This window comes from Mastomys coucha, unplaced genomic scaffold (assembly GCF_008632895.1).
Source record: "Mastomys coucha isolate ucsf_1 unplaced genomic scaffold, UCSF_Mcou_1 pScaffold15, whole genome shotgun sequence".
NCBI classification, from domain to species: domain Eukaryota; kingdom Metazoa; phylum Chordata; class Mammalia; order Rodentia; family Muridae; genus Mastomys; species Mastomys coucha.
The window spans coordinates 152,793,745-152,813,161 of NW_022196897.1; the positions used below are offsets into that span (position 1 = coordinate 152,793,745).

Genomic DNA, 19,417 nt, shown 5'->3' on the forward strand with positions numbered 1-19,417 from the left:
TAACTGACTGGATTAGAGCAAGTTGATGTGCTTACAAAAAGATAAAGAGGGGCTGCCGAGATGGCTCAGCGGGTAAGAGCACTGACTACTCTTCCGAAGGTCCTGAGTTCAAGTCCCAGCAACCACATGGTGGCTCATGACCACCCGTAATGAGATCTGACACCCTCTTCTGGTGTATTAGAAGATAGCTACCATGTATTTATGTATAATAATAAATAAATCTTTTTAAAAAAAAGATAAAGAGATACAAGAATATGTTCTATGGGGGTGTGGTGAGGTGTGGGGGAAAGGGTTGTCTCAGTGGTCCCATGCCGAGGCATCTCTTCTCCTTGAGGGACCAGCCAGTATAGAACAGAGTTTATTCAGGACATGGGGAGGGGAGTTAAGAGAGTAGTAGAGGCAGAGAGAGGCAGAGAGAGGGAGAGAGTAGAGAAATAGAGGCTGGCCATAACTGGCTGGCCAGAGAGAGGGCAGAAGGGAATGGAGAGAGAGAGAACAAGAGAGCAAGAGGCAAGAGAGAGGGGCAAAAGCGAGAGGAGGGGGCGAGCAGCCCCTTTTGTAATGGGCCAGGCCTACCTGGCAACTGTGGGGTTGAGTTTAGACAGAATGCTAACTCAGGTAGCGGCCCAGGCTCTGATCCTAAACTCTGGTAATGCCTCTGTCCCTCTGCTCTCAGGAAAACTATGGCAAGCAAAATGATCGTGGTGACAAACACTGGGTGCCGTGAGCCAGGGGACACCAAGGAGTGCCGGGGGACTGTGCCGAACTGTATGGACTGCCCATCCCCACCCCAGGGCCCTGTTCCAGTTCAGGCTTCATCCAGTGAAGTTTCCATACATGGAGGCTGTTACCTGGTGAACCCCTATCACACACACCCCTTCATAGCAGGTATTAATATCCATTCAGTCAGTGGTGTGCCTCCCTCATACATGAAGGGTCTAGAATGAAAACATTTGCCTCGTTAGTAGCTAAACAGGATTCAAACCCAGGCCTTTCCCAAAAATACTTACAGTTATAATGAGGTTGCCTGTACCACAGAACCTGTCCCCTGCTTTTGTTCATTAATGTCTTCAGTGTGACCAAATACCTCCAAACCCCGCACAGAAGCACAGAACTTGAGGAAGTTTTCGTGTTCACAGTTGGAGACAGTATAGCTCTTCACAGCAGAGGGGCATGTTCATTCATATGGAGCTGGCCACTAAATGCTTAGGGGTCTGGAAGCGCAGCTGGCTTTTGATGCCCTAATCCCACCCCAAGTCCTTTGGCTGCCCATCTGCCAATCAGGCAGACTCTACAGCTTCCCCAAACAGAACTACTCACAGGGATAAACACAGGAGTTGCTGGCGACACTCCCATTCGAACCATAAAATGTCTCCCTGTGCATTCTTCAGGACCGCAGAAAAGGTGTGTGCACGTTTGTGTGTATGTATGTGCATGTGTACGTGTGCGTGTGTGTTTACATGCATGCAGGAGGACAGGGTGGTGTGCATTTGGGGTGAAGGAGTGTGTTTCTTATGGCCAGACCTTTGCTAGGTGCTCTGGGAGACCCCCTGAGAGGGAAAGAGCTCTTGGTCATTCTCAGTGCTGAAGAAATCAGGAGCTCCCTTAGGGCAGCCGGATGACAAAGCAGGATGTGCTGGTTCAAGTGTGGCCCGTGGCAGGAAGTGCCATTATCTCTTCATCTGAACTAGGGACTCAAGAGAGGCTCAGGCATGGCTGTGTCTCTTGCTCAGGCTCTGGCAAGGCCATGGTCCTGGAAAGTGGTGGATGTGGGGAAAGGTGCCCAAGACCACGCTCACCAGGAACCTGGGGAGGGGTTTCATCTAGACTCGGGGTGGGGTGGAGGGAGTATCAGGGGGGATCTCCTGAGCAGGGGCAGGACCTGAGGCTGAGTGTGAAGGAGATGACAAATGAAGACATCTAGGTCAACAAAAGGGACACGTGTGAGAGACCTTCCAGGCTGGGGCAGAGAGCTGAACATCACAAGGGACAGCAGCAGGGCCAGGAAGAGCCAGAGGGCTGGCCAGGGCTTGAGTTCCAGGGCTGTTGGAAACGCCAGTAAGAGGACAAAGGCAGAATGCTAACCACAGCTGGTGCCCAGTGGTGTGGCACATCCATGTGGCCACAGGAGGGCAACTTCGTTCATATACAGCACGGTGAAGTTTGGTTATGATTGTACAGCTGTAATCCCAGTACTTGGGAGGTGGATGAGGGAGGTTTAGGAAATCAAAGTTATCCTCAGCTACATGACACATTTGAGGCTAGCCTGAGCTATGTGAAACTCTAAAACTGAAAGAAAAGAGAAGGCTAGTGAGATGGCTCAGAGGTTAAGAGCACTGACTGCTCTTCCAAAGGTCCTGAGTTCAAATCCCAGCAACCACATGGTGGCTCACAACCATCTGTAATGAGATTCGATGCCCTCTTCTGGGGTGTCTGAAGACAGCTACAGGGTACTTACATATAATAAATAATAAATCTTTGGGATAGAGCGAGTGAGGCCAGAGAGAGAAGAAAAAAGTGTCTGAAGATAGCTACAGTGTACTTACATACAATAAATAAATAAGTCTTTTAAAAAAAGAAAGAAGTCAGGCAGTGGTGGCCGCATACCTTTAATCCCAGCACTTGGAAGGCAGAGGCAGGAGGATTTCTGAGTTCAAGGCCAGCCTGGACTACAGAGTGAGTTCCAAGATAGCCAGGACTATACAGAGAAACCTTGTCTTGAAAAACCAAAAAAGAAAAAGAAAAAGAGAAAGAGAGAGAGGGAGGGAGAAAGAGAGGGAGAGAAAGGGAGGGAGGGAGAAAGGGAGAGAGAGGGATAAAAGAAAGAAAGAAAGAAAGAAAGAAAGAAAGAAAGAAAGAAAGAAAAGAAGGAAGAAAGAAAGGAAGAAAGAAAGGAGAAAAGAAAGGAAGGAGCTGGAGAGACGGCTCAGCGGGTAAGAGCACTGACTGCTCTTCTGAAGGTCCTGAGTTCGGATCCCAGCAACCACATGGTGGCTCACAACCACCTGTAATGAGATCTGACACCCTCTTCTGGTGTGTCTGCAGAGAGCTACAGTGAATTACGCCAGAGCAAGCGGGGCCAGAGCGAGCAGGGCGGCAGAGGTCCTAAGTTCTATTCCCAGCAGCCACACACATGATGATAGCTCACAGCCACCTGTACAGTTACAGTGTACTCATACACATAAAATAAATAAAAATAAATTTTTAAAAAAAATTTAAAAAAGAAAGAAGAGAAAGAAAGAAAGAAAAGAGAAAAGGAAAGAAAGAAAGAAAGAAAAGAGAAAAGGAAAGAAAGAGAGAGAGAAAGAAAGAAAGGAAGGAAGGAAGAAAGGAAGGAAGGAAGAGAAAAAAGAGAGAGAAAGGTAAAAGGTTGGGTCCTGCCTGACAGGGAGAACCCGAGGAACTTATGTGGGGTGTGGGGAGGAAGGCTGAAGGTTTGTGTTGGCTAGAGAGGGGCTTGTCTCCCTCCTAGGAAGAGATTCCACACAGTTCTGACAGACAGCTTGTCAGAGCACCTTGCAGAGGAGACAATGGTGGGTCAGCGATGGAACGGGCCAGGCCTTGAGTAGGATGATCTGTTATGAAACCTTCTCCTCTCAGCTTAAACCATAATTTGATGTCAAACCAGAAGAGGGACTTGGGGTGGGGTTCTCTAGGCCTCTTTGTTTGCTCCTTTTTCAAACATTGGCCACGTTAAACATATCTTTTTTTTTCTTCTCACTCTTGTCTGTCTGTCTGTCTGTCTGTCTGTCTCTCTCTCTCTTTTCTTCTTTGCATAGTCTATGTTTTTTTTATTCTAGTAAGTCATCAATAGCTTTATGACACAATCATTTATAATCACCATCCCTCCCAGCAGAGGCCACTTCAGGAGCTAATGCACACATCCTGTTCTTATTACTGTCATGTGGCTGTCAGGTGAATAAAAACAAATAGTACGAACACACTCAAGGAAAGCTGAGACACAAACCTTTCTGCCTTCAGACTGGAAAAATGTTTTGCACCAATGGCAAAGCAGAGCTAACATGAAACCAGGGAGTGGAAAACGCAGAGGGGGCTTAAACACATTTACTATCTTAAAATTTAAAAAGGTCGGAGAGTAAGAAAAAAAACAACAACAACATATACACCATTACACCATGAAAACAGTATTTCTGGCCGGACAGTGGTGGCGCACGCCTTTAGTCCCAGCACTTTGGAGGCAGAGGCAGGCAGATTTCCGAGTTCGAGGCCAGCCTGGTCTACAGAGGGAGTTCCAGGACAGCCAGGACTACACAGAGAAACCCTGTCTCAAAAAAAAAAAAAAGAAAAGAAAAGAAAAAAGAAAACAGTACTTCTTTTTTAATGGTCTCCAGTTTTGTGTCTTCTAAAAGCATCCAGACCCTCATTGTAGATTATGTATCATCTCCTCTTTGGTTAGGAGGTGTGTTGTTTTGTTAAGCAGAGACATCAGCGAGTTCAGTTTCTGAGACCAGTCATTTAATAACTTATTTGGATCCTTGGGTCTCTGGAAGTTGATGACGCCAGCCAACCTGTCCACTTTAGCGAAGCCGGTCTTGTTAACGAGTAGGTTCGAGAGGAAAGCCTCTGACTCATCCACAGAGATGACAAGTGGAGGAAGAGTGCCTGAGCCTAGCTTGCTAAAGCTCCTACCTCAATCAGAGCAGCGAGCAGCTCTGAGGCTGGACCAGGGCAGCCTCGTTGTCAATCGCGTGTGGACTCTGGAAGCTTTTGAGTCTGCTCAGGCATGCAATTGGGGAATTCAACAGTTGGGCATGTATGGTGGTTCAGGCCTGTCTTCCCAGAACTTGGAAGGTATAAAGAAAGTGAGTCAGCATTCTGCTGTGCTTGGGACACAACACATGCAGCGGCCCCTCCCCTTCCACAGACATCCAGCTGAGTGGCAGTCTCTGAGTCCCCAGCTAAAAGGCTTTCCTGAGCCAGGACCTCTCACCTGGGAAATGACTTACATCAAAGAGGTATTGGTAACCACACAAGCAGTTCCTACCCACTACTCCCCTCCCGCTCTCTCCCCACTACTCCCCTCCCCTCCAAACCCCCCACCCACTACCCACCTCCTGCTCCCCCACCCACTACTCCCCTCTTGCTCCACCCCCCACACACACCCCCTCCTGCCTGGGAATCAGAGAGCCTGGCTTCATCTTGTGCTGAGATCCTCCCCACACACCCCAAAAAGTACAAGAGCAGACCCCAATTCTGCTCTTTAGAGCCTGCTGTGCTGTCTCTGGGGCCTGACCGCTCCAGAGCCCCCCATGCTACTGTCTTTCTCTGTTTGTCCATGGCATTAACACTTCTAATGAACTCCTTACTCTTCAACAATCCATCTTGGAAGAACAATGACAGCTAAGCAGACAGACTCCATCTCTCTTCAGGATTGTGACATTTAGTTGGGCTGGGGGACACGTATGTAAATATAACAGGGAGCTACCAGGAAGTTACAGCTACTTTTTTGTGGTCTGACTGGGAGCAGAGTGAGTTGTTTTTGACACCGGTGGCGGGGTGTGTATTGTTTCTGCAGATGATATAGACCAGTAAGACAGGGGTGGGGGAGGGGTGAGGATTAAGTGGGGAGCAGTAATTCTTTATGGCTAGGAGCCTGTCTCAACTTCTCACAACTTGAGGCTATTACCCAACACATCTCAGTGTCCCTCTTGAATGCCCACCCTAAACCTTTAAGAAGGCTGAGGCAGGAGGCTTGATGAAAGTTCCAGGCCAGTCTCAAAGCAAGCAACAAAAACTAGAAGTCAAGGTTTGGGCTGGAGAGAGAGTACAGCGCCAGAGCGGCCGCCTTCCCAGCGAACCTGTAATAATGGCACAGAGCAGAGGAAAGCATCTCACATCGGGATGCAGGCTAGTGGAAGGAGAGGGAAGGTGGAGATTTGGAAACCATGACAAGGGTAAACTAAACCTTGAGGAAAGACCTGGCTGAGCAAGAGTGAAGAAGGATAGGAAGCCAACGCATAGAGGGTGATGGGGGAGGAGCCTGGAGCACTAACGTAGTGCTCCTCCTTCGGACAGGGAGCTGAAGAATGGCAAGTTCAGGGTCAGAAGCCCTAGTCACCTCCGGTGCCTTCTCACCTCAGGAGACTGAAGTGAGTCATTAGGGACTCTTTCTTCTTTCTCCACACGAACACACACCTATCTGGAGGTAGAAATGGCAGATGGGGCGATGTAATCTTATGCCTCACCCTGAGGCAAAATACCCTTCACTGGTTGCTATGGAGACTGAAGTTGGAACCATTTCCCCAGGTGGGCAGAATGGATGCCACCAAGGCCTCTGGAGGCTGTGAGTCAGACTGTGGGATCCGCCCTGCAGAGGACAGACTGAAACTCAAGGCAACTTGAGAGATGGCCATGGCCGCCAGGGGCTTATCTCACCAAGCCATCGCCTCCTGGGAATCAGGAGGAATGGAGCCTGTCTTGTTTTCTTTTTTCTCCCCTCCTGGCTGACTGTCTGCCCAGTCTGCTCTGTAGGGCGGTAGGTGTGAAGCAGACTGGAAAGTAGGCAGGTCCTGGACCCCCAACTAAGTGATTAACATTATTTTGTCTTCAGGCTAAATGGTGAGCACTGCTTAGGGAACATTTACCAGACAGCTCTGTAATGGACTAAATACACTTAGGAAGGCCTGGAGAGGAAGGTATTGCCTTTCTATAAAGACTCTGAACTCTACGATGGGGGAGATGGCTCAGCAGCGGGGAATGGAGCTTGGATCCTCAGTGTGATAGCTCTCCTGTAATCCAGCACAAGGGAGCTGGAGGTTTAACCACTGGGTAAACTGGCTAGACCCTGATTAGTGAGCTCCAGGTCCAGCCAGAGAGCCTGCCCCAGTGCATATGGTAAAGGAATCAAGGATAGTACTGGACACCAACCTCAAGCAACACCTATGCACACACTTGTGCAAACACACACACACACACACACACACACACACATATACCCCACATCAAAAAAGGGCCTGTAATCCAGACAAGGAAGGGAAGGGGTGCAGAAGTTCCAGTATGATGTTCACATGAGCTCTTTATCTAGCTCCCTCACCCAGCTGAAACTTCCCAAGAGCTAGACCATCTCAGTCTCCACCTCCAGAACCAAGCAGGAGACTGAGACGAATGAGCTGGGCACGGGTCATGCTCCTGCCATCCCACAGAGGTGGGAGGATTGTCAATAGTGTGAGGCTAGCCTGGTCTACACACCGGAGAAGGGAAAATGGGGACGTGACCCAGTGTCCAGATCATCCTATTGAGGACTCTCCATTGTATGAAAAAAGGAAGTTCAAGCCAGGCGGTGGTGGCGCATGCCTTTAATCCCAACACTTGGGAGGCAGAGGCAGGCAGATCTCTGAGTTCAAGGCCAGCCTGGTCTACAGAGTGAGTTCCAGGACGGCCAGGGATGAAAAAAGAAAAAAAGAAAAGAAAGGAAAAGAAAAAAAGAAAAACAAAGTTCAAAAGGAATTCTTTGTAAAGTGGCAGGAGCCAGGTGTGCTGGTGCAGCATGCCTTAAGCCCCAGCACTTGGGGGACAGAGGCAAGATTAAAGTAAAAATGTATTCACATAACATAACTGTGTTCTTAAGGAAACAAAAATTCTCACTACACACCTTAATGCTTGTGGTGGGGTCTCTCACTGAATTGGAGCTTACTGGTTCACTAGACTGCTTGGTCAGGATTAGTCAGTGAGCTCCACGGATCTTCTTGTGTCCACCCCTTCCAGCACTGGAACTATAGGCTGGTCTTCAACTCATGGAGATCCGCTGGTACATATGCTTTTGTGCACACATGTGTACATGCACATGTGTGTGCATCAATGTAGAGGCCGGAGGTCAAAGCTCTGTGTCTCTCCCCTGCTGCTCGCCATCTTTGTTGGTGTACTTTTTGGGCTACTTTATTGGGTTCTTATATCCACCACCCTTTCAACCCTTATTCCACCCTAAAGCCTTCCAACCTCCCAACATTAGATATGAAAGCAAGAAGGTTAGAGGGGAAATGGAGTGTAGACTACTTCTTGCTGACCAGGAGCATTGAGTTCCCTGGGGCAAGTCCAATCTTCGTGGTCAAAATATCTCCATCCAGCAATCCAGCAACCCAGCAACCCAGCAACCCAGCTATCCAACAACCCAGCTATCCAGCTATCCAACAATCCAGCAACCCAGCAACCCAGCAACCCAGCTATCCAACAATCCAGCAACCCAGCTATCCAACAACCCAGCTATCCAGCTATCCAACAATCCAGCAACCCAGCAACCCAGCAATCCAGCAATCTAGCTATCCAACAATCCAGCAATCCAGCAATCCAGCTATCCAGCTATCCAACAACCCAGCTATCCAGCTATCCAACAATCCAGCTATCCAACAATCCAGCAACCCAGCAATCTAGCTATCCAACAATCCAGCAATCCAGCTATCCAGCTATCCAACAATCCAGCAATCCAGCTATCCAGCAATCCAGCTATCCAACAATCCAGCAATCCAGCTATCCAGCTATCCAACAATCCAGCAATCCAGCTATCCAGCAATCCAGCTATACAACAATCCAGCTATCCAGCTATCCAACAATCCAGCTACCCAACAATCTAGCTATCCAGCTATCCAACAATCCAGCAATCCAGCAATGGCAAACGCACCAGCAGAAACTGACAGCAGCAGCCACCACAGACCATCTAGGGTCTCCCATCGGGGACCTCCAGAGTCCCCGATGTAAACTATCTGCAGCTGGCAAAACCACGCCTCCCGAGAGCATGAGACAATCATAGGTAGCGGCTGTGGACAACCTGCATGTACACCTGTGTGCACAAACGCATCTTCACTATGCACAAAAGCATGCGTATGCATGCACCATACACACATATGCAAAGTCCATACAGCATGTCGACTCACAAACTGAGAAGTGCAGGGCTGGGGACTTCACACATGACTGCATGCAGGCGTCAAAGCTGCACTTCTTCCCTCCTGCCTCTAATGTCAGCTTCACACCCAGGGAGAGCCTCATGGCTGTTGGTGGTGAGGTCTCTTGGCAGGGACCCCAGATGGAGTCTCTTTTCTCCTCATAGTTTTGGGGACAGGGCTTGTCCTGGTCACAGCTGGAGCAATGTGGGCATGCACCAACTCCTGGTGGAAGAAGCAGTCAGTGAGCGGGTCTGTGTTGTTTCTCTTGCTACCAGAATAAACACAGAAGCTTAGAGGTCGGAGTAGAGCATTCTATGTTCAAACAACAGGGAGCTAAAATAACCTTTGGGGGCTTGTTTCCTTCCTTCCTTCCTTCCTTCCTTCCTTCCTTCTCTCCTTCCTTCCTTCCTTCCTTCCTTCCTTCCTTCCTTCTCTCCTTCCTTCCTTCCTTCCTTCTCTTCTTCCTTCCTTCCTTCCTTCCTTCCTTGCTTGCTCCCTTCCTTCCTTCCTGTCTTTCTATCTTATTTGTTATGTATCTGTGCATTTGTGTTTGCATGTTCACATATGTATAAGTGTGTGTGGTTGTGTGTTCACTGATGTGTGTGTTTGTGGTGTGTGTGTGTGTGGTGTGGTATGGTGTGTGTGTGTGTGTGTGTGGTGTGTGTGTGTGGTGTGTGGTGTGTGTGTGTGGTGTGGTGTGTGGTGTGCTGTGTGTGGTGTGTGGTGTGTGTGTGGTGTGGTGTGTGGTGTGGTGTGGTGTGTGTGTGTGGTATGTGTGTGGTGTGGTGTGTGTGGTGTGTGTGTGTGTGGTGTGGTATGTGTGTGTGTATGTGGTGTGGTATGTGTGTGTGGTGTGTGGTATGTGTATGTGGTGTGTGTGTATGTGGTGTGGTGTGTGTGTGTGGTGTGTGGTGTGTGTGTGTGGTGTGGTGTGTGGTGTGGTGTGGTGTGTGTGTGTGGTATGTGTGTGGTGTGGTGTGTGTGTGTGTGTGTGTGTGTGTGGTGTGTGGTATGTGTGTGTATGTGGTATGGTTTGTGTGTGTGTGTGTGGTATGTGTGTCCATGCATGTGTATGTATGTTAAGGCCCATGGTTGACTTGGGAATCATCCTCCATAGCCTTCAGGCCTACTCATTGAGAAAGGGTCTCTCAGTCAAACACAGAGCTCAGTTAGCCTTGCTAGGCAGATCGCTGGGGAATCTCCTTTGCTTCCCATTTCTGATTCTGGAGTTCTGGGGACACCGCCATTCCCACTGGCATTGAGTGTGTGCTTGGGGTGTGAACTCCAGTTCCCTGGCCTGTGTGGCAGGTGCTTTAACTGCTAGGCATCCCTTCAGCCCTTGTGCCTTGAGGCAGTCTCATGTAATCTAATCTGTCCTTGAACTCCCTATGGATCCCAAACTGGCTTCAAACTCTCAATCCTCCTGCCTCTGTTTCTAATCGTGTCTGCCACACCTGGTTTAGAACTCTTTAAAGCTCACATCAGACCAAGTTCACTGTTCTGCTCTGCACCTTGACTCCCTCTCTGAGCCAAGTGTTCCCTGAGGCTTGGGGGGCCCTCCCAGAGGGACCTGTGGGCCTGGCCTCCCACATTCTGCCCCTTGTCACTCCCTACAGCCCGTGGTTCTCATAGACCCACAACCCGCTAGGCAAAGCCGGAGCCTTGGTTTCTTCCCTGACAAAATGGAAAGGTCTCACTCACTTGTCTGGCCACATTCCCAACATTCTCAGGTTTTTCTCACAACTGGGCAACACCTCCCTGTCCACCTTGTCTTCCAGAAAGTGTTAACTGACTTTGGAGCTAGAGATGGACATGTGACCATGCCTGGCCAATGAGAGGACACAGCAAGAAGCGTTCTGTTTGGTTCAGGGGAGGCCTGAGCTGGGAGTATTAGGAAAATCAAAAATTCTGAGCCCGGGGATGTGTTTAAGTGGGTAGAGGGGCTGTATTCAACCCTAGCACTGTGCAGATTGGGCATGATCCAGGGGGTAAAGATGTTCAAGGTTATCCTTAGCAGATTTGAGGCTAGCTTGGGCTACATGAGACCATGTGTCAAAATTACAATAAGCAACTAAATAAAAGACTGTTCGTGGGGCTGGAGAGATGGCTCAGCGGTTAAGAGCACTGACTGCTCTGATGAAGGTCCTGAGTTCAAATCCCAGCAACCACATGGTGGCTCACAACCATCCGTAATGAGATCTGGTGCCCTCTGGTATGTCTGAAGACAGCTACAGTGTACTTACATATAATAAATAAATAAATCTTTAAAAAAGACTGTTCATGCAGTGCTGAGAGGTGGTCAAAGGCTTGAGACACGTGGAGAGAAACACCTGGGGGGTTGAGCGGAGTCAGAGCCAGAGCCAGGGCCAAAGAAAGAGAATTCTCAGGACAGCTTCGAGGCCCTGGATTCGCTGTGCCTAAATCCCACTGGACTTTTGCCTGTCTGAAATCTTTATTACATTTATTTATCTGTGTGCATACATACGCACATGCCACGGTGCACATGTCGGGGATCAGAGGACAGCTTGTAGAAGTCAGTTCTCTCCTTCTATCCTGTGCGTTCCAGGGATGGAACTCAAGTCATCAGGCCTGATGACAAGCTCCTTCACCTATGGAGCCATCTCACTGGACCTCTGGTCTCTACCTTTGCCCAAGCCAATTTGAGATGGGTTTCAGTCTTCTGTAACCAGAAGAACCCCGTACAGGGCTACAAGGGTTGCATGAGACCACGAACTATGAAGAGTTTAGTCGGAAGCTCTCCGGAACCCCAAATGGAAGTCATTATTATTAATATCTTATGATTTCATCTTCCACATGCAGACTCAAATCTGTTTCCACTTTTAGAATGTTTACTTTTGAAAAACAAAAAGGTTGGAAGTTTGTGTGGTTCGGGCTGATTGTCACTTGAGGACAGTGTGACCATGCAGGCTATTATGGCACAGCTCTCCCCACTGTCTACCTCCCTACCCTCCAAGATGTCAAGAAGTACAAGGGCCGGACGGTGGTGGCGCACGCCTTTAATCCCAGCGCTTGGGAGGCAGAGGCAGGCGGATTTCTGAGTTCAAGGCCAGCCTGGTCTACAGAGTGAGTTCCAGGACAGCCAAGGCTACACAGAGAAACCCTGTCTCAAAAAAACAACAAAAAGATGTACAAGGAAATGCCTAAGTGTTAGCACAGGGCCCACCAGAAGCCTCCTACACCACCTGTGTGTGTGTGCGGGTGTGTGTGTGTATGTGTCTGTGCTGATGTGTATGTGTGTGTTTGTGTGTGTACAGGCATGCATGCAGATATGTGTGTTTGTGTGTGCATGTTTGTGTGTGTATATGTGTGTATGCGGATATGTGTGTGTGTGTGAGAGAATGTGGATGTGTGTTTGTGTGAGAATGTGTTTGTGTATAGATGAGTGTGTATGGATGGATGTGTGCATGTGTGAGGATTGTGTGTGTGTGTGTGTGAGGATGTGTGTGTGTGTGTGTGAGAGGATGTGTGTGTATGTGTGTGTGCATGTGTGTGTGTATGTGTGTGTGTGTGAGGATATGTGTGTGTGAGAGATGTGTGTGTGTGAGGATGTGTGTGTGTATGTGTGTGTGAGAGGATGTGTGTGTGTATGTGTGTGTATGTGTGTGTGTATGTGTGTGTATGTGTGTGTATGTGTGTGTGTGAGAGGATGTGTATGTATGTGTGTGTGTATGTGTGTGTGTGTATGTGTGTGTGTATGTGTGTATGTGTATGTGTGTGTATGTGTGTATGTGTATGTGTGTGTATGTGTGTGTATGTGTGTGTATGTGTGTGTGAGAGGATGTGTGTGTATGTGTGTGTATGTGTGTGTGTGAGAGGATGTGTGTGTATGTGTGTGTATGTGTGTGTGTATGTGTGTGTATGTGTGTGTATGTGTGTGTGTGAGAGGATGTGTGTGTATGTGTGTGTGTATGTGTGTGTATGTGTGTGTATGTGTGTGTGTATGTGTGTGTATGTGTGTGTGAGGATGTGTGTGTGTGTATGTGTGTGTGAGGATGTGTGTGTGAGGATGTGTGTGAGGATGTGTGTGTGTGTGTGTGTGTGTGTGTGTGTGTGTGTGTTTAAGTGCACAATGCATGTGGAACCCAGAGTCTGATCTCCCTTCCTCAGCTGCTCTCCACCTTATTTTTTTGAGACAGGGATGCTCACTGAAGCTGTAGCTCTCTGATTCAGCTACACTTCATGTGCAGTGAGCTCCAGGGATGCCTCCTGTCTACCTCCCAAGCACTGGGACTACAGGCGTATGTCACATCCCGCTTCTTTAAGTGGGCTCTAGAGCTGAAACTCTGGTCCTTGTGCTGTATGGCAAGTGTGTTTCTGACTGAGCTGCCTCCCCGGTCCCCAGGGAGAGTGTGTTTAATATTGTCTCCGGTTCTAGCTCTTGGCTCCTCGGCATGAATGCATTTACATAGAAACACTGAACTAGCAACCGCTCCTGTGCCTCTGCTCCTGCTGGTCACGAATCCCTGTTCACTGAGACCCTTGCTGACCCTTGACGATGCCAGAGTCCTGACCACACACAGGTGGCGGAGCCACGTACTCACCAAGTCCAGCCCCAAGGCCCCTGTTGTCAAAGTCACGGTCACCCAGACACTCTGAGTGGGGACTTGATAGTCTGTTTTACTGCCCACTGGCTGGCTGCCCTCATCCATGACGGGACATATGGTCTGCCTTTGTTCAGCTTTTTGAATTTTAAAAACTCTCTCTGTTGCAAATTGAATTCCCATGTGGTGCCCATCTTGGGGTAATAAGGGACGGATTTCCTTTCTCCTTCAAACTTCAGTTTTGAGACTCTCAGGGCACATTGTGACTCTCGGTCTGGAAGTGTTCTCTGCTGTCAGTCTTTGAAAGGAGAAGCCAATTGCTCGATTGTGTAATGTAGTTGTTCAATAAATTATTTATTTTAACTCTAAGTCTATAAAGGACTAAAATGGGTTATAAAATATATATATAGAGAGAGAGAGAGAAAGAGAGAAAGAGACAAAGAGAGAGAGAAGGAAATCAATGTGTGGGAGAAGTTAAAATAGGCAAATTGGGAGGTACTGTGTTCAGCTGTCGCTAAGAGAGTCCAGAAGTCACAGCGGCCTCAACTTCACAGATGTGCACTTTTCTCTTGCATAAATTAAACCTAGAGGGAGGAAGTCTACAGTGCCACGAAACTGAGGGTACGATTAAGTCCTTCCATTATTCTGAGATGGTGCCATCCACCATTAACGTTTACCTCATCGTCTACAGACTCTCAAATGCACCTACTTTTCAGGCAGGAAAAAAAAACACACACACACACACACAAAAAACAAAAAACAAAAAACAAAAAAACAAAAGCAAAATCCCTTACCTTACCATACTGATTTTTTAAAAGGACCTTCTTGAATGCTTTAGTCCCAAACTTCCATGTATGTGTGTACATAGAACTGACCAGAATATAGTCTTAGCCGCAGGAGGGGAACACTGAGGTGAACCGGGACCTCAGCTGCTTCACAAAACTGTCTACCCTAGGAACCTTTAAGGGATCTGACTGCCAAGGACCAATTGCAAAATTAGATGTGTGTGTGTGTGTATCTGTGTGTATGTGTGTGTGTCTGTCTGTCTCTGTGTGTGTCTATCTGTCTATCTCTGTGGGTGTCTGTGTGTCTGTCTCTCTGTGTGTGTGTGTGTGTCTTTCTCTGTGTCTGTCTGTCTGTCTGTCTCTGTGTGTATGCATATCTGTGTGTATCTGTGTGTATGTGTCTCTGTGTGTGTGTGTCTGTCTGTCTCTGTGTGTGTCTGTCTGTCTCTGTGTCTGTGTGTCTGTGTGTCTGTCTGTGTGTGTGCATCTGTGTGTGTGTATCTGTGTGTGTATCTGTCTGTCTGTCTGTCTCTGTGTGTATGTGTGTGTCTGTCTGTCTCTGTGTGTGTATGTCTGTGTGTGTGTCTGTGTGTGTGTCTGTCTGTGTGTATCTGTGTGTATGTGTGTGTGTCTGTCTGTCTCTGTGTGTATGTGTATGTGTGTGTGTGTCTGTCTGTGTGTATCTCTGTGTGTATCTGTCTGTCTGTCTCTGGGTGTGTCTGTCTGTCTGTCTCTGTGTGTGTGTGTCTGTCTGTCTGTCTGTCTCTGTGTGTATGTGTATGTGTGTGTGTGTCTGTCTCTGTGTGTGTGTGTGTCTGTGTGTCTGTCTGTGTGTATCTGTCTGTCTGTCTCTGTGTGTGTCTGTCTGTCTGTCTCTGTGTGTGTCTGTCTGTCTGTCTGTGTGTATCTCTCTGTGTGTGTGTGTGTGTGTGTGTGTGTGTATGCGCACGCGCATGTGTGAAAATCCCTTACTCGGGGAAGATTGATGTATCCTTTCCCCGAGATGGCAGGTGTTGGGAAGGAAACTGCCCTCCAGGCTGACTGAGGAAGACATGGCACCACTGAGTGACATCACGCAGCATGCCTGCAATCACGGGTGATGCTATGCTGGGATTTACTTCAAAGATTCAGCTTGAGGGAGTGGGCGGGATTGTAGCTAAAGCAGACGGGCAGTGGCGGCCACTGGACTGAGTGAAGGAGGTGGGCTCGCCTTGCCCTTGCCTTAATTTTGCTGCATATTGAATTTTTTTTAACAATAAAAAAGTTCAACTGTTCACTCGTTTCTTTGCTTTAAAATGTTCCTTTTCATAAAGCCTGCTTTGAGTTCAACTGACAGGCAGTTCCTGTCGTAATTATACCCTCATATTTTAGGCCTTTTAAAAATCTGCCTTTCTTATTTATTGATGTATTTTTAACTTCTATCTTGAGATACCACACATACCATTAAGTTCACCCTTTCAAAGGGCACCACCCGATAGTTCCTCACTGCCGCACCACCATCCCCACAACCCAATTTTAGAGCACTCCTGTAGCCCTGTATGCCCACTCCCAGGAGTCTCTCCCCTTCACACTTCCCCACACTCAGCTGGGCAACTCCCTGACCGCCATGTCCCCGCCTCGTCTCAACCCACCCGAGCATCTTTCTCTCTGTAGAGTTCTAGAATCACCTCCTTCCTTAACATGATGCATTCAAAGTATTGCCTTCCAGCTTGGGTCAGTGCCTCCTATCTCCCACACCTAAGGGCTCCGCGTCACCCATATTTTTACTGTTTAGCCGGCAGGTAATGGGTGTGTGGGTGGTTTCTAACTGTGGGCTACAATGAATAGTAACATCACAAACCATCATTGGCAAGTTTCCTCTGTGTGTGTGTGTGTATGTGTGTGTGTGTGTGGGAGGGGAGGGGGGCAGGGTCTGTGACTAGGGCAGAGCTTGATGGTGTGTGTGTTCTTTTAAAACAGAGTTTCTCCATGTAGTCCTAGTTATCCTGAACTCATTCTGTAGACCAAGCTAACCTTGAGCTCCCAGAGATCACCATCTCTCTGCCTCTGAATGCTGGGATTAAAGGCCTGGGTCACCACCCACACCTTTGTTCTTGTTGGTTTTTATTTTTAGATTTATTTTATTTATTTTATGTTTATGAGTACACTGTAGCTGTACAGATGGCCATGAGTCATCATGTGTGGCTGCTGGGAATTGAACTCAGGACCTCTGCAGGCCCCGCTCGTTCTGGCATAATTCACTGTAGCTGTCTTCAGACAGCACCAGAAGAGGGCGCCAGATCTCATTACCGGTGGTTGTGAGCCACCATGTGGTTGCCGGGATCTGAACTCAGGACCTTTGGAAAAGCAGTTGGTGCTCTTACTTGCTGAGCCATCTTGCCAGACCGTTCTCATTGTTTTTTAAAGTGCACAACTTCAGCCATCTGGCAGTGGCACACACCTTTAATCCCAGCACTCAGTAGAGGCAGGCAGATTTCTGAGTTAAAGGCCAGCCTGGTCTACAGAGCCAGTTCCAAGGCAGCCACGGCCACACAGAGAAACCATATATTGAAAAAAGAAAAAAAAAAAAAAAAAAAAAAAAAAAAAAAAAAAAAAAAAAAAAAAAAAAAAAAAAAAACCTGGTGAGATGGCTCAGCAGGTAAGAGCACCGACTGTTCTTCTGAAGGTCCTGAGTTCAAATCCCAGCAACCACATGGTGGCTCACAACCATCCGTAATGAGATCTGATACCCTCTTCTGGAATGTCTGAAGACAGCTACAGTGTACTTATTTATAATAATAAATAAATCTTTGGGCCAAAGTGAGCAAGGACAGAGCGAGTGGGGCCGACCAGAGCGAGCAGGGTTGACCGGAGAAAGCAGAGGTCCTAAAAGTCAATTCCCACAATGAAGGCTCACAGTTACAGTCTGTACAGTTACAGTGTGTACTCATATATATAAAATAAATAAATAAATCTTTTTTTTTGTTTTTTTTTTTGAGATAAATAAATATTAAAAAAAAAAAAAAAAAGACTGAATTCGAGGCCATCCTGGTCTCCAAAGTAAGTTCCAGGACATAGGTTTCTGCTTGGGAACCAAATGTTTCCAAAAGCACTCGCTGGGTTTTATATTTGTTTGTTTGTTATAAAGCCTCTTTATCAATCAATTATCGCCCAAAGATCTGGGTGTCTTCCCTTGATAATTTCGCTGGAACAGCGAGAGTGAAGCCGAGCCATGCTGGTTTCAAACCTGGACAAAAGGTCTCTGTAGTCAGTCGTCCTGAGCTGGTCCATTTCGCCAGCTGGTCAACCTCGGGGAAATCATCCAATCTCTCTGTGCCTTTGTTATCTCATCTATACAATGAAGATGGGGCTGGAGCACTCACTGCTCTTATAGAGGACCTGAGTTCAGTTCCCAGCACTGACCTAGGGCAGCTCACAAAGGCCTGTCACTCCAGTTCCTGCGAATCTGATGCCCTCTTTTGGTCTCCACAGAGACCTGTACTCATTTGTACTCATGTGTACACAGGGACACAACAGACAAACACACATACATGCATAAATTAAAATAAATGAATAAAATGATATTTGTTATAATGATACTTCCTGTTAAGTCTTGCCACAGACACAGGCCCACATGTTTGTGTACTTGGTTCCCAGCTGGTGGCACTTTTTTGGGAGGCTGCAGAACCTTATTGGCATAAGGCCCAGCTGGTAGAACTGGGCTACAGGGTTAGAAGCTGAGGATTGTAAGCCGTCCCCGCTTGTGGTCTAGCTCAAGTCAAAACCTCACACAGCATGCTCCTACAACCGTGGGTGGAGCCACCGGGCTCTGAGTGAGCCTCACCTCCCTCAGGGTTGGGCTTTCAGCCTGCTGCAGTGACCGGGTGCGCCTCCCCGTGGGATTTCAGAGGAGTGAATAACACAGAAGATGAGCAGAGGGCTCGTGGAGCTCAGTGGTGGTGCACTGGTCTAGCACCCACAACGCCTGGCTTTGGTTCCCTGAAAATATGACAGAATACAACTCAGACATCACTGTTAGGAACCTGACTTTATCCATCTTCATCATGGCTGCCGCAGCCCATCAGCATCAGGTGGCTACAGCTCGAAAGGCACATGGTACCACGTCAGTGTTGGCTCTGCAGGCCCTGAAGTGCTAGCTCCGTCTCCTCACATGCGCATGGTAAACATTTCTAGAAGAAATACTTACCACTTAAGGAATGTGTGAGCGGGAAGAAAGTCATGAGTGTGGGAAGGCCTTTGTTCCGGGATGCCATCTGATACCAATGAATGCTGCTGCTGGGCTGAGGAGCCACTGGAAGGCTCTTCCTTGCTAGTGGAATTCAGAACCTCAAAACCACTGAAGGAAACCCTTTGGAAACTCCTCATTTTCATATCTTTTTTTTTTTTTTTTTTTGGTTTTTTGAGACAGGGTTTCTCTTATAGCCCTGGCTGTCCTGGAACTCAATCTGTAGACCAGGCTGGCCCCAAACTCACAGAGCCCTTTCTGCCTGCCTCTGCCTCCCAAGTGCTGGGATTAAAGGTGTAAGCCACCACTGCCCTTCTAGAAGCTTCTTACAAAATGATGTATACCTGTACCATCCTGCTGAGCCAACAGTTACCTTCTTTGACTTGATGTTTACCTTCCTTTTCCCCAAAATGAGAGAGCTGGGCAGTACGGAGGATGCTGAAGCCACTCCTTTATGAAGGTTAAATACATGTGGCCACTCACATTCACAGTGGCGACTTGCTGTTATACATTTGTTGGAACTCATCGAAGGCACAACCTCAATGCCCACTTTGGCAGTATGCACACTAAAATTGGGACAATTCAGAAGAGATTCACATGGTCCCTGTGCAAGGATGGCAGGGACATCTAAGAAGTTGTCCACATTTTAAAATATTCATTAAAAATATTCATTTATTTATTTTGCTTTATGTATCTGGGTGTTGTGCCTTCATGCATTTCTGTGCACCACATGCATGCAATACCTGAGAAGGCCAGAAGACAGAGTCAGATAGCCTGGAACTGGAGTTCCAGAAGGTTGCGAGCCACCAGATGGGTGCTGGGAATTGAATCCAGGTCTTCTGGAAGAGCAGATTGTAACAAAAGGACACAGTGTGCAAAATGGCCCTGCACCTGCACACGGACTTTCCGGGACTACATTGCGTCACAGTGGGTCTCACTGAGGTTCAG

The 19,417-nt window shown here is 47.8% G+C and overlaps 1 non-coding gene across 1 annotated transcript; it reads left to right on the top strand.

The window, feature by feature from the left end:
- Nucleotides 1-19,011: 19,011 nt before the first annotated feature.
- On the top strand, nt 19,012-19,118 carry LOC116092680. Its single transcript, XR_004119413.1, has one exon. It is a non-coding gene; the product is annotated as a U6 spliceosomal RNA (small nuclear RNA).
- The last annotated feature ends 299 nt before the right edge of the window (nt 19,119-19,417 follow it).